This window comes from Prionailurus bengalensis, chromosome D2, assembly GCF_016509475.1.
Source record: "Prionailurus bengalensis isolate Pbe53 chromosome D2, Fcat_Pben_1.1_paternal_pri, whole genome shotgun sequence".
Lineage (NCBI taxonomy): Eukaryota > Metazoa > Chordata > Mammalia > Carnivora > Felidae > Prionailurus > Prionailurus bengalensis.
Genome location: NC_057351.1, coordinates 87,541,104 through 87,568,097, shown reverse-complemented (window position 1 = coordinate 87,568,097; position 26,994 = coordinate 87,541,104). Strand labels below are relative to the sequence as shown.

The 26,994-nt window shown below is 48.8% G+C and overlaps 1 protein-coding gene across 3 annotated transcripts in view; it reads right to left on the bottom strand.

The window, feature by feature from the left end:
• The window catches only part of LOC122493428 (zinc finger protein 883-like), a 47,948-nt gene extending 21,266 nt beyond the window's left edge, over window positions 1–26,682 (bottom strand). Inside the window, exons 1-4 of one of the 3 annotated variants that reach the window (XM_043597986.1) lie at window positions 26,376–26,669; window positions 10,140–11,445; window positions 9,542–9,693; window positions 7,581–7,755 (exon numbers count right to left, since the gene is read on the bottom strand). The gene's annotated coding sequence lies outside the window, so the exon portion shown is untranslated. Of the gene's footprint in view, window positions 1–7,580; window positions 7,756–9,541; window positions 12,395–26,375 lie in introns of those variants that run through there. The other 2 variants (XM_043597987.1, XM_043597985.1) reach the window with 2 other exon arrangements.
• Between the last annotated feature and the right edge of the window lie 312 nt (window positions 26,683–26,994).

The window sequence follows — 26,994 nt, the reverse complement described above, 5'->3', positions numbered from 1 at the left end:
AAAGAAATATTACATAAACTTTTTGCTACACTATTGGTAAATACATGCCTTCTGGGACTATATTTCCCTTGAATGTCATATAGTCCCAAATGTGAGCTTTCAGAGACATTAATTTAAAATTTACAAGGTCTGTAGAGGACATAATAAAAGTCAGTTAGAGCCTGGAGGCTACTTGAACCAGAAGGAACTGTGGCTTTTTACACTATGATGTTGTATTTTAGATTTTGCTGCCAGCCACTGCCTTGAAAATTCAAGCAAGAGGGGACTCCATGTGGGGTTTGGAACTCTCTGAACACTGTCAAGAATGAAGTACAGGAGATCCATTGGTGTCCTGGGCTACATCCTTCAGCCCAGCTATGGAGGTGGAGGATAGTCCCTCTCACACAGATAGAGCCCTAGCCCGTCTCCACCTTGTCTCTCCATGATTCAGCCTTGGGAATTTTCCCAAAGCTAAGGGAGATCAGTCACTCCATTCGTGGGGAGTTCAAGGAGTTCATGGCCAACTTTCAAGCCATAGCTTCTCATGACTCAGTGGGTCAGCTGAGATACATATGACCTAGCTTTTTACAGAGTACCCAACAGGATGAATGTCAGCTTGTGCACAGCGGTCAGCAGCTCAGCAGGACACCCTTAACTGTCTTTCCCTCCACTCCTCTCTTATTTTCTGCACTTCCTCATTGTTGCTTTTTGCAATCATTTCCCAAATAAACGGTGTACACAAGCTAGTATCTCAGCTCTTCTGGGGATAGAGGGGGATACAAAACAAAGACAGCAAGAAACCCAAGCAAGACAACAACTCCTACTCAAGTCAAGTCAAAACAAATACGGGAACCCTAGCCAGAACACTGACCTCTTCTCAGCAAAGAGTGGTCCCCAAGCCAACAATCCTAACACAATCACCCACCAGAATCAATAACATCACCAGGAGGGTAGCACTTCCCGTGTGTTTCTCAGAAGACCCAATTGCCCCACTGAAAACTACCACTTATGTTTGAGTACATCTCTGCTTGATAGAGCCTGAGTCACATATGGGATATAAACTGCAAGGAAGTCTGGTTTCTCCTGTGACACCTGCAGGACATCAGAGTCCCCCACCTGCCCCCATCCTCTGCAGGACTCTGCCCCACAGGTCCGAAGCCTCCTCTCTTGGATCACGCTTCTGCCATTTCACTGCCACGGGTCTCCATGCGCCCTCACTGTGGTCTGGAAAGCTAAGGCAGTCATTAGGCCCACCTGGTCTGATGGTGTTGTGTCTCATTTATCTCCGTGACTGGATGGAACAGAACTTATTTCTCGCTCACTGTCCTTCCTGTGCTGATCGATGCAGTGTGGCATGTGAGATGCTGCAGGTGACTCAGACAGGCGGGGGTGGTGCCCGCTCCAGGTGGGCACTGGCTCTCCCACGCAGGACGTGGAAGGAACGCATTGACCTAAAGTAGTGCTCTGGGTAGGATGTGTGGGCACGGGATGTTTAGCAGCTCTGTTTCAGCACACTTAGCTTGGACTCAGCCCGGAGAAGGAGACGTCTTCCCAAAGCAAGCAAAGGGGTCCCTTTTCCATCCTCTAACACAGGTGGCAAAGGAAGACTCATAGAAGAAAACGTATAAATATTTTGTGTTCCCAAAGTGGCAGCAAAAGCACATATCTGAGACACAAATGCACACTCTGCCGGGAAAGTGCCTGCTCCAGACTTGTTTAAGTAAAAGGGTCAGTTCCTACTCCTACTTTATCGTCATTTCCTCTGCATCCCGTTGGTAGCCCCTTTGCTCTGAGCTCTTTCTCCAAGAACCACCCTGAGTCATGGAGAGAGCAGGCTTCAGGAGAAGCTGATCTGTCAGTGAAGCAGGGAAGAGAGAGTACAGGAGCCAAAAGAGAGGAGGAAGAGACAGTCATGGAGCAAGACAGCAATGAAGACTTTGGGAGGTTTCTGATCATAGCCTGGAATTTTGGGAATCCCAATACTCCCTTTCAACCACATGCACGAGGACGAGACAGGGAGGAGAGAAGGGTTTAGGTATCATGGAGAGAAGCATTGAGAGAGTTGAGGTGACGTGATGGAAGAAAGAGTTCTGGAAAGAAGAGAATAGGAAGGTACTGTTAAAGGTGGGGCCTGCACTTTCAGTTGGGCATCTTAATCGGCTCTGGTGGCCCCTGCACTCCAGGCACCTGAGGCTCCAGGCTCTGTCACGGAGAAGAGGGCAGCAGTAATACAACATGCACACACACACACACACACTCACACACAGGCACTTAACGGGATTCATCAAGGCAGCACCTTCTCTCTAGCAGGCAGATGTGTAACTACAACATACAGGAGGCAACTTGCGGAACACCTTCCAAGGTGAGATGAGTGAATAAGAGTAACTTGTGGTTTTCAGACCTTTTGAGAATTCAGCCCATAATAGGACACACATTTTACTTCCAACCCAGTAAATCCCTATATACCCTCACACAACTGAAACAGAAAGTTCACAAAGTGAATCTTACCCTTTACTAATTGTGGTATGTTCTAATATTTTCTTTTCTATTCTACCCCAATTTTAAAAAATAAGTTCATCAAGCTCCTCAGAATTGATTCTGCTGCAGCTTCAAAAACAGTTAGATGAATGAAGTATTTAATGGCCTGGCAGTGCCTCTTCTACGTTGACCTCCCACGGCACTGGATGGAGGAGTCACGGAGCAAGGCCTTACTCTCCTATGGAATGTGGTGAGAGTCACAGTATGACCATTTCCTCTGAGAAGGATCCCTGTGTGAGTAACTCATCATCAATTGTGTAATGCTGAGAAGCACACTTAGCTCTTGGAATCTCATGTTCTGGATTTTTCTAAGTTGGAAAGGAGAACATACACTATACAAGGGTGCCTGGGTGGCTCAGGCAGTTCAGCATCTGACTTCGGCTCAGGTCACGACCTCACAGCTTGTGGGTTTGAGCCTTGCAGCGGGCTTTGTGCTGACAGCTCAGAGCCTGGACCCTGCTTCAGAGTCTGTGTCTCCCTCTCTCTCTGCCCCTCCCCTGCTCACACTCTGTCTCTCTCTTTCTCAAGAATAAAAAAAATTAAACATTTTTTATAAATAAATATTTAAAAAATATATATATAAAGGATGTATACTGTACAAAATTGTGAAGACAGAAGCTGTGTACATATCACTCCTGGCATATGGAAGATGATCCACATACAGGCCCACCTTAGATATATTGTGGGTTCTGTTCACAACCACTACAATAAAGTGAATATCACAATAAAGTGAGTCAGATGAATTTTTTGTCTCCCAGTGCATGTAAAAGTTATGTTTACACTACACAATATTAAGTGTGCAATAGCATTATCTCAGAAAAGCAATGTACATACTTTAATTGTAAAATATTTTACTGCTAAAAAATGCTAAGCATCATCTGAATTTTCATCAGGTTGTAATCTTTTCACGGGTGGAGGGTCATGCCTCACTGTTTTTGGCTCATCAGGGTGGTGGCTGCTGAAGGTTGAGGTGGCCATGGCAATTTCTTAAAATCAGATGACAATGAAGTTTGCTGCACTGATTAACTCTTCCTTCCCTGAATGACTTCTCTGTGGCGTGTGATGCTTTTTGACAGCATTTTACACACAGAACTTCTTTTAAAATGGGAGTCAGTCCTCTCAAGACCTGCTGCTGCTTTATCAACTACATTGATGTTAACGTCTCATGTACCATACTGGACTCAGATGGACACATTCCCCATCACTACCAACACTCAGCGGAAGAGCGGTCCAGACCGCTTTGAGTTGGGCACTCTGCATGGTCCTTGACTACTGTGGCCTGACTCACCCCTTCATTCCCCTGAGCCTGCTCTGGCAAAGACGTGTCACTGCCACCATGTGCTGGAAGCAGCCTCTTGGCAGCTCTCTCCTGCCTTGATGAGCCTGCTGCATCTGACACTGTCCGTGGGAATGCTCCTTCCCTGGCTCTCCCAGTCTGCCCCAACTCTCCATCACCATTGCTATGCTCCTTCGTCTGCTCACCCCTGGAGGAAACATCTTGTTACCAGTGAGATCGTGGGTGGGAAGACAGGTGTTCCTGTGTCGGTGAGGGACGCCAAACAGGAACAAGGAAGGCAGGACAGCAGAAGGCATGGGTCATGTCCATGCCACGTCCTGCCCTGATGAGTATTTTTGGCCCTACAGGAGAGAGGAGTTATGGCAGAAGCTGAGAGTCGGAACATGAGCATTGCTGCACCTGAGCCTTGTGACCAAGGCGGACACACAGCGGAGTGGGTCAACTTCCTGCTTCAACAGCAGACCACGGGGCCGGCATCTGGTGTGCTGCGCAGAGCTGGTGACCCGCACCAGGTATCCCTGTGTCCCCAGAGCACTGGGGAAGCAGCTCGCACTGAGGGCATTTTCACAGGGAGACAGGGCAGGGCAGCCTTCGCCTTCAGCACGTGTGAGGCTCTGTGAGGTCTCCCGGCTCCGAGCTCGGGACAGAGACTAGCCAGTTGTCCACCAATTATGTTCGCTCTTGTTCCTTGATTTCCGTCGGATGTTTCCCAGAAGACTTCCTTGGGGTTTGGTGTGTCCACTAACAGTGAAGGGAAAATGAATAGAAGGCATGGCTGCCAACCCCCTGGTTCTCAATGCTGCTTTCTCATCCGCTAGCTGGATTCAAGTGAGCGTGGCGATAATGTGTTGAGACTGGACGTGGGGCAGACTCAGTCGGCATGTGAGATGGGACAGGAGAAGAGCTCTGGGCAGCATGGAGGGGTAAGAACCCTCTTGTTCTTCAATAGGCTTGGCAACTGGAAAACTGTGTAACTGGGCTATCCGCTTTCACTCTCTGAGACACTTTTATTAAGCAGAAAATACGCCTGTTTCCTTCCTTGTGCTGGCCCCCGGGAGAACATGCCATGAGATGATGCCAAAGCAGTAGGTGAATATTTTTGCACATTTAACAGGGAGTAATGGATGGAAGGGAGGCGTGACAAGGTTGAAGTCATACACTCATCAGGCCCATATAAGGGCATTTTCTCAGTTCGTCCTGGTAAACCAGCTTATGTGAGTCAGTGCTCAGTCAGCTGACACTGTGAGTCTGCTGTGAACGAGGGTTTCCTAACTTGGCTACACAGCAGGGAGTCTGGGTCCTGGAGAAACATGGCTTCAAAGAGCACCTCTTGAGAGCAAGTGTGGGAAGAAACCCTAGCTCTTAATGTGCACTCTAGATCCTTAAAACTGGACCTCAATCTTAACCTCAACCCTATACTCTGACCCTCACCTATGACCCTAATTTAACCCCTGACCCTGAACTCAAAATCCTGCCCTGACCTTTCAACTCTGATTCTGGTTCTGGCCATATGTAAGGGCCCGGTGTCACAGCGCTGGGACAGACAGGCTACAGTGATGCCGGTGGCATCCAGGACAGCCTGCACTTGGTTCTCAGATTTCCTGTGCAGGTAAACACACTCACGTTCACAGAAATTAGGGTTCATGTTTTCACCCTTTTTGGGGCATGTTTCCATTCTTTATGAATCTAAGACCTTCTGGTTGTGCCCCATGGAAACACAGTTCAAAATCTTATTTGAATTGAAATGAATTTATAGGTTAATATGGGGAAAATGTCATCCTAGTGTTGGTTTTTCTCTACTCACATGTTCAAAATATCTACATTTACTGAGGTCTTCTTTGTGCCCTTCAATACCTTGTTAATTTTCTCCAAAATTGTCTTGCATAGCTTTTGTTAGATTAATTCCTAGGGATGTATTTCTTATAATTTTTGAGTCCATTTGAAATGGGCCTTCTTTAAAGTGCATTTTGTGTTTGACCATTGCTGATGTACCTAACCCATCTTTTCTGTCATATGCCTTTAGAACCATAAATTTTCCCACTAAAACATTACATCTGTTCCTAATCATAAAAAGATAAGGAATTCCACAGCATACATTTTCTTTCTAATTCTCTTCTTGATGCCCATGCGATTTTCCTTTTATATCTTACTGTTGTTTAAATTCAAATATATTCCAATTTCGATAAGAATTTCTGTTTTGGGGGGGCGCCTGGGTGGTTCAGCCGGTTGGGCGTCCAACTTCAGCTCAGGTCACAATCTCACTGTTTGTGAATTCGAGCCCTGTGTCAGGCTCTGTGCTAACAGCTCAGCGCCTGGAGCCTGCTTTGGATTCTGTCTGTCTGTCTGTCTATCTGTCTCTCCTTCTCTCAAAAATAAATAAACATTAAAAATTTTTGTTTAAATTTCTCGTTTTTTAGTTGATTATTTAATTTATTCCCTCAAACTCTTTTTTTCTTTATCAGTCTCTCTAGAGGTTTGCTATTTTTATAGTTTACCCCAAAACCTAGATCTCATTTTTTTCTATCATTAGTTTCTGCTTTTGGTATTATGACCTCTTTATGCTCTTTTAGAATTTGCACTCTTACTCTTTCTCTACCTTCTAATTTAATCACTTGTTAGACTTCAGTCTTCCTTCCTCTTTTCCAAGATTCCTTTTACTTTCCTTAGGTCTATCTCACAAGTATTTCTAGTAGGGTTTTATTTAACGACTGCTTAAAGTGCAAATTATAATGGAAATTATGAATCTCTGGAATAAAAACTGTCCTAAATATTTTTTCTCCTACCTTTCTTAAGGTATAAAGGTTTATTTTTTACCATGATTACTAAAATGCCTTTTTTTAATTTAAAAAATTTATGTTTTTTCATTCTTTTTGAGAGAGAGAGAGAGAGAGAGAGTATGAGTGGGGGAAGGGCAGAGAGAGAGAGGGAGACACAGACTCTGAAACAGGCTCCAGGCTCTGAGCTGTCAGCACAGAGCCCAACGCAGGGCTTGAACTCATGAACTGTGAGATCAAAACCTGAGCTGAAGTCAGAGGCTTAACCAACTGAGCCACCCAGGAGCCCCCTAAAATGCCCCTTAAGGAAACAAACAGGGGTGCTTGGGTAGCTCTGTCCGTTAAGTATCTGACTCTTGATTTCGGCTCAAGTCATGATCTCACGGTTCGTGGGATAGAGCCCTGCATCAGCTTCATGTGCTGATGGTGTGGAGCCTGCTTGGAATTCTCTCTCTCCCTCTCTCTCTGCCTTTCCCCTGCTCATATGCATGCACTGCTTTCTCCCTTTCTCAAAATAAACAAATAAACTTTAATAAAAAAAAAAAAGAAAAATGACTTTTTGGTAAAAATTGTACTTACCCAGAGTTAGCCAATGGGGTTAATAGAAATATACTTCCCTTAAAATTAAACACTCAGGCACTAATGTAGCAGAGCCCCTCCCTAAGGAATGTGGTGAAAAACCTCAAGACAAGGGAAGGCAACCTGGCTATATGCCCACACATGACATCCCTCATGACTCTGTAACAAGACCGCCCATTCAGAGTGTACCTTACCATATATTGGAGACAAAGGAGCAAAAATTGTACAAAAGGCCACAGCCCGCTGCACTCGGGGCTCAGTTTTTGGGGTATGAACTCACTGAGCCCCTGCCAGCATGATGAATAAAGTTGCTTCCTGGAAAGAAAAGTCTCGGTGACCTGTCTCTTTGTGCGAGAACGCTGCTACGCTTAATTGTCATAATTTAAAGTTTTTAAAGGAAAAAGATGACTGACCTTACGAGTGAAGCACTGTCTGAACTCAGTGTCCTGAGTCACGGCATGAGGCAGATTAGACGGGACGAGATTAATGTATCTCTGGACCTCACGCACCACGGCGTCTGTGTAGAGCATCCGGGCACTGTCGCTCATGCAGGGGAAACCACTCTGTCGATTTCCTTGTGGACTCTACCTGCATGAGAAACAGTGTCACTTGTGAACCATCCAGAAATGTCAACCCAAACTGGGCTGTTGGGGACAGAAACTGGATCCTACAAACTCGCAAAGGAAAGCATCCCTTCAGTATGTTTTGCTGTGTCTGCAGCTGTGGTTTGACCGAAATGGCCTGTAGTGCACAAGTGCTGTAAGTTCTCCACACAGCAGTTCCGTTAGCGTCTGGATCTTTCCCGTGTTTCACAAGAACTAAGAGGGCAAAGTTACAACCCTTCAGTCCCACACAGATCTTTGCACGATGATAATGCAGAGAAGTCTGACTCCAGAGACCATCTAAGATGTCTCCAGCAACCATTTTTCTGAACACTTACAAGAAATGGAGGGAAATGCTTGCAAAGTGCCTCTTTGTACCAGACAGCCAGCTAGAAACCTTCCTTACCCATATCTAGGGCAGGTTTTCTTCTTCTTCTTCTTCTTCTTTTCTTGTTGTTAATTTTTTAAAGGTTCATTTGTTTTTGAGAGAGAGGCAAAGAGAGAGGGAGACACAGAATCCGAAGTAGGCTCCAGGCTCCGAGCTGTCAGGACAGAGTCCAATGTGGGGCTCACATCCACAAACCACGAGATCATGAGCTGAGCCAAAGTCGGAGGCCCAGCCGACTGAGCCATGCAAGTGTCTAAGGCAGGGCTTAATGTTCCTGTTTTTAAGAGGAAACAACTACAATTCAGAGACATCGAGTATCCGGATGGAAGCTATCTGATTGTGGAGCCAGGATTGCAACCAAGACTGTTTTACTATACCCACACACTGCTTTTTGGAACAAAACTTCCTAAGTCAATAAAGTGTTGATTCCCTCAGTCTTTCAAGTGATAACTATGTCAATTTCATGAACTAGCTCCACAGAACCACAGAAGTGCTACAGATAGGCCCTCAGCTTTTGCTTGGTGTTGCTTTGTACCAAGGGGGAAGGGAACAGAACTGAGAGAACACCTGCTTGTCCTGAGCCACACAGCCAGTGTGCAACACATGTATGCTGGCTCTGTCACAAGCCTCCCTCGTGTGTGAGATTCAGAAACCAATCCCTTCCTCTTTCACTGTTCAAAAACTTACTTGTGATATTTCATCTCCATTGTCATGAAACATCCCAGTTTATTTGTTGCCTCCTTGTGTAGGACAGTATGTGCAGGGGTCTCCAAAGACACGTCAAAGTTTGGGAACAATGATCCAAACTTATTTAAGTTATTCTTTGCTGTTAACATAGCAAGTCAGTTTCTAAAAATTTAACCTAAATCCACAATCAAGTGCACTTATAAGTTTTTGGTACAATGATCTTTTTCAAATTATGTGTGATAGCAAAAAATGTAAAACAATTAAACCTCTCAAAATAATAAATAAATTATGGTATCCCTCAGTATAAAAAATTGCATGCTAATTTGAAATAATATTTTGTAAGTACACCTAATAATGTGTGAACGAGTCCATAATTTACTACTAGGTGGAAAAATAAAGTTCACTGCTGTGAAATTCCAATTGTGTGCAACATGTGCATACACACACAGAAAGAGGGGAGGCAGGAGACCATGCAAATGGAAGTATAAACTTTTATCTGAATGATAGGACTACTAGTGAATTTTTAAAATTTGTCTTCGTCATTTTCCATACTTTCCAATTTTCATAGGATAGGCCTGTGTTAGTTAACTTGGAAATCAGGGAAAGCCAGAACATGAAAAGAACTAGCTGTGCTGAAGCACCAGGAGGGCTGTCTTCTTCCCCCGTGTCCGCCCCCACCCAGGAGCGCCTCACTCACCTTCCACCTCTGGGTGCTTCAGCCGGATTGGCAGGGCCAGCCACAGTGTGCTGCTGACCGTCTCCGGGCCAGCACTGAACAGGTTAGAGCCAACAGCTGCTAGGTTCTCAACATTAAATTCAGAATATGGGTCGGTTTCCCTGTAGATTTCCCTGTAGATAGTGGAGTAATCAGTTACATGATTTCATCATAAGTCCTCTATTAGACACACACAGATGTGGGTTAGAAAGGATAATAAGTCCTTAGGAGGTGGAATGTTTATGGCGTATATGAATGGTTATTTTATGCCTTTTTTTTTTTTTTGCCTAAGTGATTTTCACTTGATGCCTAATTTGTAATCGGCAAAGAGGTTAATAGTTGTAACATCTTGCATAGTGGAAAATATATTTTAAGATGTTGTGCTTTGGACGTAGTCTTGAAGAAAAGGTAAAAACAGGGCCCACTTGTGCATAAACACACGCACACACACACACACGTTAGCCACCAGGCCCTTATTCTTTGTCCCATGGTGGGCTCCGTCCAGGGATTAGAGACAGGCGACCTGTGCTCCCAAAGTAGCAACGGTTCCAACCGTCACCCTGAATACCAGCCACTTTACCTGCAGTTCTGTGATGGTCCATGGGCTCCTGGGGGGGCAGGAGGGATGGTCTCAGTCAGGTCACTTTGCCTAGCAAGTGCTGAGTAAACACTGAACCATCAGGCATTTAATGAGGGAAAGGTACGCGCTCCACATGTCAGCCCAGTGGTAGGGAAACACACCATGGAGGCCTGGGGTCTTCCAGACAGGGGGCGTCAGACCTGGACCTGCGTTCACGGAGCCCAGGCAACATCTATGCAATGAGGGCCACGCAGCCGCCCATGCAGCACGGGGGGTCTGCCACACGCACCTCCTCCAAAATGTTGAGGAAGCGGTCGACGTAGTCCCAGGGCAGCTCAGACTCCAGAGCCCCTTGATGCTGTACTACTCTCTCCAAAATGAAATTTCTTATATTCTGAGTGTTTTAAAAATATTCTGGTGTCTCCCAGGAAGATAGTGACTGAACAATGGCCACAAATTGTAAGGAAAAGCCACACCCTTCCTTCCGCCTCCAGGACTCAAAAGCGAAGACAGGTTGTGAGGCGTTGAAGCAGCTCTGTTAAGGGGGACCCTACCCTCTGCAGCCCCTTCCCATTTCTGGCTGCAGGACCCAGAGCGGGCTGCAGTCTCTGTCGGCACGTCAGAAGAGACGTGTTGGCAGAGGGCAGCCTGACTGCCTCTCCAACGGGCTTTCAGCTGTGTTACGTAAGTGGCCCTATCACTTTTCCACAGCTGCCCTCCACCATCTCAGGTGCACCCTGGGCCGCTGCTTCCCTGTTGCCCACGGTGGGACTCTGCACTCGGGCTCACCCCTGGCACCAGTGGCAGGTAATCCAACAAGCAGAGACAATTGGCTTTACCTGGGCCCATAAAGAGCTTAATATGGAAACGTTTTCATTCAACAACCCAGTCCGATTCAGGAACTCCTCGTCTTGATAGTTGACGTGCTCCTTAAAGAGGATGAAGCAGATTGTGTTGCAGGGAGAGCCAGCCAGGATGCAGCAGGGTCCATGGGCTCAGCTGGTAGGAGGGACGATTACCAAACTCAAGGAAAACTTTCATGAGTGGTCTACACTTTCCAAATAAAAATGAGGGAAGATGGTTCCAGCAGGGTGGTGCCGGGGCTCAGGGAAGCATAGGGAGGTAACCCTAACTTCCCACCAGATGCAAACCCACCCTCTGTCTGTGTGAGGACCCGCACCAGGTGCTGGGCTTCCTCCCGGACACGGCCCTCGATGCTCCTCCTGCCCGTCCCAAAGTTCCACAGGGTCATGAGAGGAAAACGACACATTTGTTTCCACCGCTTTGCCATGGCTGGACGCAAGTCCTGAGGGAGAAGCCAAGGACAGGAGTCTGGTCACCAGAGGGCAGGCAGAGGGGCCCTGGCACGTGATGGGCACTTGATAGTACGGGGACTTCCTTGAGAACTGCTTTCAGAGGATCAGAACGTCAGGAACGTTTCCCCTTCTACAGACAAGCAGCAGCATCTACCTGGAGCTAATGTTAGAAAGTCGATTTTCAAAAGTCCATTGACTATCAGTTCTTCCCTGGAGGGAGCTCATCTGAAGCACTTCACCTTCAGACACATCCCAGTTTGGCTCCTGCCCCAACCTGACGGACTGCTTCTCTCCCTGTGTCCTACACAAAAGCCCCATCAGGAGACATCTCATCTCCGGCCGCACAGATCAGACATCAGTCCCACCAACTTCACCACAGGCTTGCCGAAAAAACACCTGCATAAGAGCAGGTGAGCTCACGCCAGCTACCTATATCTATTAACGGGGAAACAAAGATATTTCCGATAACTTAAAGTGTTCAGATTAATGTCTCCAGACTGATTCGACAGGATCTTGGCACCACAAGCAAAATAATAAGCAGAGATAAAAGAAGCAATCGGGACAGAAGAGTTGGTAAGAGTTAAAAATTGATGTCGCGTCCTCTCACAGTGATGGGCTAGGTGATTCTGATCAATCTGTTCTGCTGAGATGCTGCATAAATGTACATATGGTTCATGAGAACCAGAGCCAAGAAGGGAACAAGGAACTTGGGCTTGCTTTCCCACAGAAGCACAGGTGAGACACAAAACCCCAGCAGAGCTACTAAACACTGGGAAGGTCCCGGAAGCAAGAGTCAGGCCTGCCAAGGAGGGCATCTGCAGTAAAGGACTGGGGCTGCATCCGGCACTGAGGGTCTGCTGGAGACGGACCAGCCCAGCGGGGTCGGCAGCCCAGCTTCTGACCAGCTGCCAGTGAGGCCCTAGAACACTGGTGGTGCTCTTCCTCACCTGCCCCGAGGAAGCAGGAAATCCTCTCGGTGGGAAGGGGCTGTTGTTAAAACCTGAAACTACCGCCACAAGTTTTTGCATAAAGTGTCTGGAACCTAATACAAAATTAGTAACAACCTAGAGAGCGCAGGTCACAGAAATCAGCTGCCTGGGGCTCCATCCAGTGGCAACATCAGGGACATTACAACTGGCGAACAGGTCAGACTTAAAAACATTAAGAGTTTGTCAGAGATCTGAAAACTAATCAAAGAACCACATCAAGCTTTTCAAATTGAAAAACAGAATAACTGAAGTGAAACACTCAGTGTTTACACACAACCAAAGACGGGACTTGTGAGCTGACAGCCTAGAAGACGTCTAGGCCGAACAGCAGAAGTTGAGGGATTCGAAATCCCGAAAGAATTTAAGGAAGTATTTGGATAACATGTATGATCTGAGGGTAGCAGGGAAAGAATATCATGGAGGAGATGCTTGGCTGAATGATGGCAGAACTTTCTCAAACCAACACTTACTCTTTAAAATGCATAAATAGGATCAATACACACAAAACCAAATTTAGTCGCCTCTGAATAAAATTGATGATGATAAAAAAGAAATAACCCTACAAGCAGCCAGGGGTGGGGGTGGGGGCGAAATACACATCACCCTCAAAAGGATGACACTATGAACTGTAATTTTGCAACAGATAGAATGCACGTCAGACACGAAGAATGACATCTTTAAAGGACAATCACCACTGACCGAGATTTCTGTATCATTTGAAACAATTTTCAAAAATGAAGAAGAATGTGGGGCACCTGGAGGGTGCAGTCGGTTAGGTGTCTGACTTCAGTTCAGGTCACGATCTCACAGTTGGTGGGTTCGAGCCCCGCGGCGGGCTCTGTGCTGACAGCTCAGAGCCTGGAGCCTGCTTTGGATTCTGTGTCTCCCTCTCTCTCTGTCCCTCCCCCGCTCTTGTTCTGTCTCTCTCTCTCTCTCTCTCTCTCTCTGTCAAAAAAATAAATAACCATTTTTAAAAAATGAAGAAGAATTTAAGGCATGTTGAGGCCACTGTAATCTGAAAGAATTTGTCAAGAGAAGACTGCATTAAGTAAATATTAAAGGACGTATTTTGGGCAGAAGTAATATGATTCCAATAGTCACAGGGCCCCTAATCTTCATTGTTTGCATACAGACATAGGGATAATATGACCTATCACAGCTTGTGTATTTTCTGCCTTAGTAGATAGTGCTTAATCAACACAGGAGATGTGCTCAGGTGTGTCCCTGGTAGCATCATCCATCATGACCCCAAACTGAACACAGCCCAAATGTCCACCATCAGCAGAAAAGGTAAATGATACCCAAACAGTGGAGTGCTACACAGGAACAGAAATGGACGAGTGCATCAAGCACAACGTGGATGCAGCCAGAAGCACACTTTTGAAGGGCACAGACCATGTCCTACAGAGAACCTGCTGTATGATGCCACGTCTCCATAGTTCAAAACCAGGAAAATAACACGCTGCCATTAGATATCAGAACATGTGGTACCTCTGGGGAAAGGCAGAGAGAAATGATCGCGGAGAGGGCAAGAGAGGGCTTATGCGGTGCTGAGGTTGTTGATCGGAGTAGTGGTTGCTCATGTGCGTTTGCTGTGTAGTCCCCCCCTGAACTGTACGTTTGTGACTTCAAACTAACGCCACAAAAGATCATATCAACTGTTGTGCAAAGTGGTTCAAGGGTTCCCTGAGCAATCGAGACGGGGCTTAAGACTGAGCCGGTGACCTGAGAGAGGTCAAGGAAATCTCTCCTATTATAGAAACAAAGAGACAGCAGTGGGACAGAATGGACACCAAGGCCCCTGGCCTAGGACACAAAATGCAGCAGCTGGATGGCCAGTTCAAGTCTTCTACTCACAAGCCACCAGATGGCCATGAGGGCAAAGGGAGGACACTCCTCAGGGTATGGGGACTCAGAAAATACCCACACTCCCTCTTGCTCACTCCAAGGTGGTGCTCCCATGAAACACAAAAGGAGTGCGCTCCCCCCTCCTCTTGTGCACTGCAGGGCTTCTCGAGAAATGAACACTTTGGCCCGAGAAAACCCAGAAGTACCTACCGTCCATCAGCACAGTAACTCTGTGCAAGAAAGTAGACATTTTAGCCCTTCTAAAAATGAAGACCTGTCGCTCGGAGAGTCTGAGTAACTTGCACAAATCACCCATGTGACACTCTTCCACCCTACAACCCCCTTCTCCTCAAAAAGCCACCTATTCTGGAACAAGACATGGAGGAGAACAGAGGGAGAGAAAAAGCAGGCAGGTTTGGGTGCCGTGGGGGGGTGGGGGCAAGGCCGTGATGGAGTAAGTGAGGTGCCTGCCACACCCCCAGCTCTCCAGCCCCAGGAAGGCCTGTGAACCACAGAAATGGGCACATGTGAGGCCCGAAGGGAAGCAGGCTGGCCAGTGCTCTGGAGGGAAACATACCACAGCCTCTGAGGGCAGCATCCAGGATGGGGAACCTCCCTCTGCCTCCGAAGCTGACCGTCTGACTGCACAGGGCATCCTTCAGGGCCTGGTGTCCATGTAGCACAACAATGGGATGCAGCGAGTACATGGGGCCATATTGCTCAACCAGGTGGGGAGAGTGGCACAGGGCACCTGAGCCCCTGTCCTGGGTCCCAGAAGCACAGGAACAGTAGAGGTGAAGACAGTCCCTCTCAGCAGCCCCAACGCCTGGCCAGCTCCCTCCCCTTCAATGTGTCCCAGCCAAGACTCGGGGCTACAGATTGGGGGCCACACCCGCCTGGGGTGGGGGACAGGACACACCAGTGAGGAGGGGCAGCAAGCTGGGAGGTGATCTGGTCCTTGAGAGAAGGTCGCTGGGGAGGGTCTCCTTGGGAAGGCAGCATTTGAACACCAAGAAAGGAGGGGATGCAGGCAAGGGGGATATCTGTGGGAGCAGTCCCTGCAGAGGGACCCTCAAAGCCCTGAGTACTGAGAGTGCCCAGGTTGGGAAGGGGTGAGGAGGCCAGCGGCCACCATGGGCAGCGAAGGGCAGGAAGGCATGAGAAGCAGGGTGGAGGGTGAGAGGGCAGGTCCCGTGAGGTCTCCTCTGTATGTCAGACAGGGGCGCTGGCTGCTGAGGGAGTGGGCCCCCCAGGGTCTCCCTGTGTGGAGCATGGACAGAGTGGAAGGAGGGGCATCTGTGGGCAGGAAGCTGGTGGATTCATCAAGATACTGAGAGAAGGCTGGATTCCCAGTGTCTTCTCAAGGTAGAGTGAGGGGTTTGCTGGTGGCTGGGACATGGTGGGAGAGGGTGGTTGGGATGATTCTTGGCCTCTGGTTGGAGCAGCTATGGGAACACATCTAGCCCTTCTTGACACAGGGAAGCTGGGAGAGGTGGTGGGAGCAGAGGCACAGCTTTGAGCCCATCAGTGCAAAGTGCCCATGAGCTTGCAAGTGCTGTGGAGTCCTGGGCTGCTGGCCTGGGAGCTGCAGAACATTCTCTCTGTGGCCGTGTTTCTCAGAGAAATAGGAGTGAGCACGTCATGGGAGTCAGAGGGGATATTGTTGGAGATTTGAAAAAATAGGAGCAGGCAGGAAAGAGTCCTCTAGGAGAGTGGGAGAAGGGCAGGAGGGGACATCCTGGGGCTGCAGATGGCACGAAGGGGCCCAAGAGGTCAGGGACAAGGGAGTAGGGCCACCTGTGTCCTCAAAGCATGGCCCTGCAGAAGCACAGACTCTGGGCAGGGAGCGAGGGGAGCAGACCTGATGCCAGGGAAAGAAGCACATGACTGGAATCCCGGCCACGCTGGGACAAGAAGGTGCCCAGGTGGGTGGCAGAGAGTGGAGACACTCCGTTGGGCACCACTGAATGCCCACAGTCAGTCTCTTCATGACCAGAGCCGGGGACTCCATGAGGGCCCTGCATAAGCTTCTAGATCACAAGGCAGCCTAGGACACATCCACCCACCCGCCCTCCCTCACTCAGGTCAAAATCCACCCCTGTCTGAGGACCCTGATCACCCTTCCCGAGTAGATGCCCCTGATCTTTGTGTCTGAGTCTACAGGCACTGGACTGACAAAGGACGGGGATATAGCAGGTCTCAGCGGAGCTGACCTTGAGATCTCACAGGTGCAGCCAGAAAGCTGGATAGGTGGTGGGCGCTTTGAGTCATGACAATGTGGTGCACTTTTGGCAATGACCACACCGTGCCATGGACATACTCCTCACTCCACAGATGCCCCATATTTTAAGGTCACATGTCAGTCAGAATCAAAGCTGGCAGGGCCCTCTCATGTGAGAGACCATTAAAGAGGGCTTAGAGAGCCAGGTGAATGACTTAAGACACCACCACTAGTTAAGAGTGGAGCCAGTTTGGAGGGGTCACCCCTCGTGGTCTTTTCAAGAGGATCAAATAAACAAAAAGTAGGATATTCTAGCACAACTGAAAGAGACAAAAACGTCCCCAACACTAGCTGAGAAATCTCAGCCCAGTACCTGTAGCAACCCAGAGTACAGCTGGCCATACCTTAGGGGTCTTACCCTGGATAGAGAGGTGGCATGTCCCACAGTTTCACCTGCAGCATATTCCCAATGATGGGAAGGGGACGAGGGCCAGGTGGGAGCAAAAGCCTGTGAGTGCCTCGTCTTCTCCACACAGAGTCGAACATCAGGAAAGCCGCACAAGCCACCAGGAGGGTGGGCAGACCCAACAGAGCCATGCCACTCCCCTGTGTGGGCTGTGGAGCGGGCACTCAGAACGGCAGCCACTGTTGGCATCTGCTGTTGAAGACGGTTGGTTGTGATTGCAGATCAAGCGTACAAGAGACCCACATGCTTCTACAACACGTTTAGAAACGTAATGGGTTTGGCATCCTTAAAGCCACTTTACTCAGACTCTACACTGTCCCCAACAGGGTTCATCTTTGTCCCTTTTTTGTCCCCCCCCCACACACACCTAATCCACAAGGGAAAATCTGGGTGTCTCTTGGTGGCCACAGACTGAGTCCTGCTCTAGCTCACACAGCCCTGGCAGGTGGAAGAGGGTCTTTAACTGGATCCCCTGACTCCCTCTTCTTCCCAATCACATTCCACTCTATCTCCTCCATCTTGGGCATCGGTGGTTCCTCCACCTGCAGCACCTTCTTCTCCCTTCGCACTGGGCCCCTGCACCAGCCTGTTCAGTCCATTTAAGACACAGCAGTCAGAATCTCTTTTAAAGGCACAGATCAGGCCAGGTCATTCCCCTGCTGAAAAACCCTGTTGGAGATCTGAAGACACAGGAGCAGGTAGGAAAGAGCCCCCTCGGAGATGGGAAGAGGGCAGAGGGTAAAATCCAAAACCCTTAGAAAGACTTCCAAGACCCTCCTAGCCTGCCCTACGGGGCCTCCCAGCTCTCAGCTACAAGGACAGCACGTGTGATGTAGCCTCAAGGGCATCTCCCCCTGCCCTTCCCCCTGCTTGCAATGCCCTTCCCACCTCTTCTGTACACTCACCTGCACCATCAGCTCCCAGCCTCTCCTGCACTCTCACCACATGACCTTTCCTTCTGTCATGTCGCAAGTGGAGATTGTACATTAACTTTGACGGGTCACTGTGTTTAGACAGAGACCGTGGAGTTCAGGACAATGGGCTGGTGTTCACTTCACTTTGGCCCCCAGGATGGGGTCCAGCTTCTTCGTGCCTCCCGCTGGGCAGACGCAGCGCACTTTACAACCCCCTGCATCCTCTGTCTCAGGACTTCTCACCCTTCCCTAACCTCTTCCTGCTTCCATTCCATGGCAGGCTGCTTCCTCATTTTAATTGGCATCTATTTGGTTATCAACAAGGTTGCACGAGATGAGTATTTTTAGGTTAATGGTCCATTTGTAATGTTTGAACTGTCATTTGCCCATTTTGCTAAGGGGTATTTACCTTATTGACTTTTCAAGATCTTCATGATGTAGTCAGTTTTCAAAAAAGGCAACAACATCTTCATCTACCCAAACAATAAACACGTTTACTTACTGGGCATATCCCCCAAGCATATATCAGTTTGTCAGATTTGATGTCAGGATAGTTAAGACAACGTTTTACATGAAAAATAATAGCCATTTACTCACTTATGGCATTATAAATTAAAGTTTGTTTTTTTTTTTTAAGCTAAATCCTCATTTTAAGTGTGGGAACGATGCAAAGGTATGTGAGGAAAGTTACTACCTCTCCTCCGAACTCACCCTTGCAAACTCCCCGGGGTCAGCAGCCAGACACACATTGCGCCTGTTGGCTGCACATACAGAAACACAGAAGTGGGCGGGGGGGTGGGGGGGATCCAGTGCCACTGGACTGTACAAAACAGGGCCCGGCTATACTACTAGCCTACTTGATTTTTATTCCCTCACCAATATTTCTTGGGCATCCTCCTAGAAATCAGTAGACGTAGATTCTGGTCATTCCTTTCTTTTTTTTTTTTAATGCTTTATTTATTTTTGAGACAGAGAGAGACAGAGCATGAATGGGGAAGGGTCAGAGAGAGAGGGAGACACAGAATCTGCGGCTGGCTCCAGGCTCTGGGCTGTCAGCACAGAGCCCGACGCAGGGCTGAAACTCACAGACCGTGAGATCATGACCTGAGCCGAAGTCGGACGCTTAACCGACTGAGCCACCCAGGCACCCCATTCCTTTCTTTTTAAGAGAGAGAAAGAGAGAGGGACAGAGAGAGAGAATGCATGAGCGGGGGAAAGGGGCAGAGGGAGAGAGAGAAAGAATCCTAAGCAGGCTCCGTGCTCAGTGTGGGGCCTGACGTGGGGCTTGATCCCATGACTCTGGGATCATGACCTGAGCCCAAATCAAGAGTCAGACGCTGAACCAACTGAGCCACCTAGGCACCCCAAAACTGGTCATACCTTTTAAATGCTGCATAATATTCCAAGATGTGATACATGATAATATAAAGGAAATTCTCAACTTTAATGTTTGTGGGCCCTGCTCTGGGCTCCCAGGAGAGGTATACTTGAACATTGACCAGGGTCAAAATGACTCTGCAAAAACTCCACGCATGGGTCTATTTCTGCCCCAGCACGCTCTGTATATCTGCTTTGTTTAAAATATAACCAAGAAGGAACATCCCACACACAAAGATAAGCAAAAGGAAGAAACCTCCCTTGTTGCCACAAAATTAAAGCCCTACAGCCCAGCACACATTAGAGGCTGAAGATGAGGTCTGCAGCTTTCTGAAATGTCCTTTGTCTGATGGCTTGTGACCTTCTCTGTAAACAATGCATCCAACCCTGGACAACCCTGGACAACCCTGGACCGATGTCCTTCCCCGCACCCTCCTCCCCTCTGTGAAGAGCACGTTCCCAGGCAGCCATCCTCACTTGGGCTCAAGGAATAAAGCTCTTTCTTCTTTTTAGAGATTCCAAAAGGTTTGCTCATTTTTGCATCACGCATCAACTTACACCACACTTGCTAAGTCATTCCCCAGAAGGTGCCTTTGTGTTGATTCCAGGTGTTTTTGTTTGCTTTTTACCCACAGTAAAGGATGCTGCCTTGAGGGTTATTTCACATATATTGTAATATTCTGTTGTTTCTATTCCTGTGGTTCCCAAAACAGGAATAATTGGATCAAAGGGTGTGTATCATTTTCCCTGGAGAAGGTTCTGCCAGATTACTTTCTAGAAGGCTAGAGCACCCCCTTTCTCCCGGCCCTGCATGTGCTCCCTGCTTCCCCACATCCCTGCTTCCGTGGGTCTTCAGTCACAGCAGTGTCTCCATCTGCACACTCTTGTTGGCACGTCCCATGTGCCCGCTAGAGTAGGTGAGCGTTATTTTTATTTCCACAGGACACGCTCCCAAACTGAGATTGTTGGTTCTGCCGGTTTACTATCTTTAAAATCTAATAATTTGAATTTTCTTATTTATTGACTACCTGTTCATTTTCTTTGTCCACCTTTCTCTAGTCTTTTTTCTACAGATTGTATGTGTTCTCCGCATGTAAAGGCATTATTTGCCTATCACGTGAGTGTATATGTGCAAACTTCCCGGTGTTGTTGCTTTATGCTTGTAGTGAAATTTGCGCTACAAAAATGGGAAACTAATACAATCAGATATGTCTATCTTTTTTTTTAATAGCTTCTGTTTTGCTGTATTGCTTAGCACAGATTTGTTTGAATAGCTTTCTGGATTTTCTTTGTTGTTTTTTTTTTTTATGTGTATTTCTTGTGAGACAGAGAGCATGGGAAGACCACAACTAGAGGGAAACAGAGAATCCCTAGCGGGCTCTGGGCTGTCAGCACATAGCCTGACATGGGGCTGGAACTCATGAACCTTGAGATCATGACCTGAGCCAAAATCAAGACTTGGACGCTTAACCCACTGAGCCACCCAGGTGCCCCTTTCTGGATTTTCTTCATAGCTAGGTGATTAATATAGATATTCCTTGAAAAGATGCTTTCAACAGAGCAGCTCCAGCATCTTGTGAAGAAACCTCAGGACTCAGCTCCTGCCTGCCCTTTGGCTGTGCATCAGGGGCTGGCTCCAGTCCCCTGCAGCAGCCCAGCCCCCGCTGTTGACCACCGACACACACAGACAACGAATGATGCTGAGTCTGGGTTGGCAGGAACTGGCTCCCGTCAGACAGCATGCATTATGGGATAATATCAGGGGTTGTCCTGAAGCCCCCCTCTTTTTACTGAAGTGTCGTCCACCTCTGGAGTCCAAGTGAGGATGGCATCTGAAATGCTTTCAAAATAATAGAGTGTCTCTATGTGAACGGTACTTGTGCACATGGAACCCTTGAGCCCACGGTGTGAGAACACACTCATGGGGCCCTGGTACAGAGTAAGAGTCCAAGGCTCTGTCCTTGAAAGGTGCTCTCCAACCTCGTACTGGTTCATCAAAAGCCACTCTGCACGATGGGAAATCTTATCGCAGTTCCTTGCCGTGTGGCACCGGCAATTAGAGCTTCTCCAAGTTGGGCTTTCTGTAGGTGCTCGGACTCCAGCTGAAGCAGGTGCCTGCTTAAACCAGAGGAAGAGGGGAATACTGGTCATTTATTCAACAGGTATGTATCAGGTCCCTACTCTGTGCCAAATACCATTCTAACCAAAAGGGAAATCTTCAGGGCACAGAACAGAGTGTGGCTCCCAGGAGCCTCCATGTTGTCTTTGTGGACCGTGTTCAGAGTTTTTCTCAATCCTCTCATTGATCACACAATAATTCTGGCAGGCAGCTGCTATTGTCCTTTCACAGATGTCCAACAGAGGCAGAGAGTGATCCAGTAGCTTGCTCAGGGCTACACCATTAGTGAATTTGGAAGCATGGATTTGAAGCGAGGCAGCTGCACAGCTAATGGAGGTGCTCCTCTGGAAGGCTGCCCCTGCACTAGGTAGACTGGACCATTGGCCTCAGGCCTATCCCTTCATCCCAAGAAGCAGAACTAAGTATGTTTTCCGGGAAACCTGGGCCCTGCTCTCTTTCCTGGGTCAGTGCAGATGCAGGAGGCCGCCCTTGATGGCAAACTTCTCCCCAAAGGCACTTGGCAGCAGCAGGGGGGCATCACTGTCCTCAGGTGCCTGCCAGGGACAGACTTTGAGGCCCCCTGACCACCGCTTATGTGGACACTGGTCAGAAGTTCAGGGAGAGGAGGGAGTGGTGTTACTTCCCTCCTTCCCTCCCCAGGCAGGTAACCGCACTGGGCTCACACAGAGGACACTGGGTAGCGACCTCCCCTGCTGCCCTCAGGTGGGACTTGTTGGCGATTCCGGTCACGAGAGCAGTGTCCCGCCCAGCGGGGCCTCGGTGCTGTGTGGAGGTCACAGTGTGGTCCAGCCTCCGCCCTCAGTTCCTCTTTTCCCCCACTTGACTTTGGGTGATGTCGCCATATCCATTGCCCTGGAAAATAACTCCAGTACATCTGTTTTGGAACAAGTTTACTTTTCTTTCCACAACAGAAATTCGCTGCTTTTTGTCTTCTGCCCCGCTTCAAAAAAAATTAAAAAATAAATAAATAAATAAATAAAAGCGTTGGCATGATTTAGGGACCTCACACGGAAACTTAGAGACAGTTCCTTGTTTCTGCGCCTGGGACCTGGGCACGTGGACAGGGCTGCTCTCTCAAGGCCGGGGTGGGGGCGTCCTCTGCCCTGACCCGGGCGCACTCTGCAAATACAAGTGGACTATAGATCAATATTTGCGCTTGGCAGAAAGAACCGTCAAGGACTCTGAGAGGGTTTGCAAAACCGCGGCTGACGGCCCCATCCGCTGGCGTGTGCTGGAAGCTGAGGCGAGCCTGGCAGGTGCAGGTGCGCCGCGCGGCTCCTGCCGCGGGAGGTGCCCACGGCAGATGGGACAGGGGTCCACGGGGGCCCGGGGTGCTCGGCGTCCAGTGTCGAGGTTGCGAGGCAATTCGGAGGGGTGCGTGTACCTCTGTTGACTAAAGCGGCGCGGTCGGTGCTGGTTTCCTAACCCGCTCTCACTTGCACCAACACGTTGCTGTGCTAGAAAGTGGTCCCGCGCCCGGCAATTTAAGCGGCGGGACACTTAGCATCTGCCTCCACAGCCTGCTGCGGACGACTTTGAGCGCGTCTCCTTTTCTCTCCCACACGACATGGATGAACCGCGACTCTCGACGGGGGCGCAGGAGGCCCCGCCCAGACCGGGAGGGCGCCCCGGGACCGCCCACAGGAGGCGGCAGGCTGACCCCGAGCGCCCCGCCCCGCTCTGCACGAAGACAGAGTTGGAGGACCCGGCAAGCTGGCTGAGAGCACTCCGTCGTGGGCACGTCCCTGGGTCGGAGGAGGAGATGAAGCCCGCTCCGTCTGCGCGGTCCCGGTCCCCGGAGCTCCGTTCCAGACCTTCCGCTGCTCAAGCAGGGAACTGTCACAACCCCAGGCCGCTGCCCCAGCGGCAATCCCCAGTCCCTTGGCGTCGAAGGGCCAGGCACCCACCTAAAGCCCCAGGTGCTCTGGCTTGCCCCCCCCCCCCTCCCCGGGCTCAGGCCCTCTTGCCCCCAGGCTCGGGCCACAGGAAACGTCCTCACCCAGCCCAGTCCTGGCCTTTATCTTCCAGCGCCCAAGGAGCTATGGAGGGAGTCTGTTTGTCCCAAAACCCGGAGGGAGTTCCCTCCCAAACCAGGCTCTCCCACTGCTCCAGCCCCAAACACTCAGGTCCCCACCACCTAAGTAGCACGATTCTTGTCTTGGCTCACCCAGCGGCTTGAGCACCCGGCGGTTCTGCTTCCGCTGCGGAAAGCTTCCTTCAGATGGGAGTCCTGAGCCAGGATGTCTGGACTCCTGAGAAATCCCATCAGGTCATAACTGACCCCAGTCAAAGCGAAGCATGTGTGCCAGGAATGCCCGGTGTGCCCAGTGTGGACAGCACAATGCCAGCCGGTTAGCCTCACTTCAGACCACAGTCCCTAAGAGAAATCACTAGTAGCTATGGAAAGTCCATAGGCCCTTCCCTTGGGAAAGTGTCAGCAGAAAATTCACATGCATAGGTTGGCAGGTAAGCCGGGGATTGCATGAGGGCCCAGGGTCAGCCGGCCCCAATGGGTCCTCAGGCCACAATGGCCTGGTGGGTCCACCTCCCATGTGGCGGTCTTCTGTGACCCACTCCCATCCGGGCTCTCCGGGGTCACCAATCGACTTCTACCACACTGCAGCTCGGGTCTCCAAGGCCAGGCAGGTAAGAGCCAAAGGCTCAAGACTCCACCTGGGTCCAATTGTCAGGAGCCTTTAGACAGCACCTGGCCCATCAGCCTGGCCCCACACTCCCACCTGCACACACCCCTGCTTCCCATCACAACATCTGTACAGACGCCTGCATGCCACACAGTATGTGCTTCATGTCCTACACACGTACATGCCTGGTTCATCTCTCTCACGCACACACACAACACGCAAATGCTTGTGCACTTACAACACACACAGAGTCTTTCTCACTCTCACTCCTCCCTGGTCCTTTGATGGAGCATGCTACGTCTAATCAAAACCCTTCGTTTTCGTACATGATCATGTCTGAGGCAGGAAATCCCCCCAGCGGATGGCCTCACTCCCAGTGGGAACACTTGTGATTTCTGAATCGGGCCTGTCCAGTCATTTTCCCCCAGTTTCTTGGGGATAACGGGACTCCTTCCCCAGTGGGGCTGCAGCACCTTGAAGTGGGTCGGCTCTGCTCTGGGCCAGTGAGGACACAGATCATCTGCTTCCTCTTAGTTCACCCTTGCACAACCTCACAGCCCTCCTCTCCAATTAACGATATATTTTAGTTGTTACTAAATCTGTCCTGAGAGCAAGTTGTATGCTTCTCATAAAGTAACTCTCTAGTACCTGTGCTAATTTGCAGCAGCTCCCAAGCCATGTTGATGCCCTGCCCCATGCATGCCTTGTCTACTTCTAGCTGCCTGAGCAGACCATGCCCCAGGGACAGTGCTCCCCGTGGGTGGTGCTCTTCTCCAGGGACAGTGCTCCCCGTGGGTGGTGCTCTTCTCCGTGAAATAGTCCTTCCTCAGTACCACCCTCAGACATTCACTTTTCCTCACTACACTCCAGGAGCTCATTTTCCTTCCATGTCTCGAGGATACCACTGTCCTTGAACCTTCCATAACCCAAGGCATGGGAGTCACCCACAAATGATGAGGAAACTGCAGGTCTGAGAATTAAAGCAGGTGCCAGAGCATGTTTCCCCATGGACGGCCAACTGGAGCTGATATTGTTTTGGTTGTTATAACTTTAAGATATTTCATGTAATGCCCGTGGTAAGCACACACACAATAATTGTGTGTAGGATCAACACAAAAGGAAACAACAGGGCATCAAAGCATGTCACTACAAAAAATGTCAAGTAAATACAAAGGAGGGCAGTAAGACAGGAAGGGAAGGCTAGAAAAGCGAGAAGACATACAGAAACACAATGAACAAAGCAGCTGTGGTAAGTCCTCCCTATCAGGGATCACTTCAGTGTAAATGGGTGAAACTTCACAATCTAAAGGATCCAGCTCCACGTTGTCCGCAAGAAACTCACATCAGATCTAAGGACATACACACTGACAGTGAAAGCATGGCGAAAAGACACCTGGGGCAAATAGTGCCCCAGGGAGAGCAAGTGTGGCTATACTAATAAGTGACAACATAGGCACTATGCCAAATATTGTTATAAGAGACAGAGGAGAACATTCTAGAATGATACAAGAGTCAACTGGCCAAGAAGATATAACATTACGCATAGCCATATGCACTATCATCAGAGTTCCTACACATATGAAGCAAACACTGGCAGAGTTCAAGGGAGAAACGCACCGATCTAGTAATAGTCATAGTCATCGCCAACACCTCACTTTCAGTAAAGGGAAGAACAACCAGACAGTCCATCAATAAGGAAGCAGAGGACCTTCAACAATACTGTGGGCCAGTTGGATAGAACAGACACAAGAACACGCCCAACAATAGCAGAATACCCATTTTTCTCAAGAAGAGAGACTGCATGTTACATCACAAAATAAGTCTGAATAATTTTTAAAATAGTGAAATCATACAACTTAAGTAGTTTGAAACCACACAGGGTGTCTTTTCTGATGATGTGTGATGAAACTAGAAATCAATACCAGAAGGAAAATCAGAAAATCCATAAGTATGTGGAAATTAAACCACCAATGGGTCAAAGAAACCACTGAGAGATTAGAAAATATCTTGACACCAAAATAAGTAAATAAATAATTAAATTGATAGATAGATAGATAAAGTAAACCACATACCATAACTTATGGGACACTATTTACAGAGGGAAATATATAGCTGTAAACACTTCCATAAAAAAAGGACTTCAAATCAGCAACCTATATCTATACCTTAAGGACCTACACAAACAAGAATACACTAAAATCAATGCTAGCAGAAAGACAGAAATAATATGGATTAAAGATAAACTGCATAAAGAATAGAAAAACAATAGGGAAAATCCATAAAACCAAGTTGGGTCTTGGAAAGAGCAACACAATTGACAAACCGTTTGCTTTTGCACTCTGTTCAGCTTTGTCTTGCTTTTGGGTGGAAGTGGTTACCTCCTAGGCCCTTACGTGCAGAACTCAAACCAGAAGGCCTCTGCACCATTCTTGATCCTTGAGAGAGCGAAGGGCAGAGGGAAAGTTGTTCCCCCAAGGCTGAGAGGCAGACAGGCGGACACAGAGCCCGGCTTGCAGGAGCAGACCCACGAGCTGAAGGGGCAGGAAACCTGAACTGGGCGGTACAGGCAACACACCTACTCACAGGTGTGTCCCTGAAGTGTCGTGAGGTCAGACTCCAGGGCCTTGGCCAGATTCCCACAGTAAATATCAGAGAAAAAAGGAAAAAGGGGAGGGGGAAAAATCATGTGAAACACACCAGAGCACTGTTTTCTTAAAAGGACCTGCCCTAAGCGATACCTCGTTACCCAGAGTTTCACTGACCCAGGAAGAGAAATAACCAACTTCAGCCCCCTTTAGACACCCCTTCCCAACTGGGGGAAGGGGGAGAGCCTAGAAAACCTTGTGACAGTCACAGTCCTGAGGTACAGGCCCACTGATGACTAAGACCTGACAGTAGGCTGTGGAATACGTCCCCTCCCCCTCACCTCACTGCCACATCCC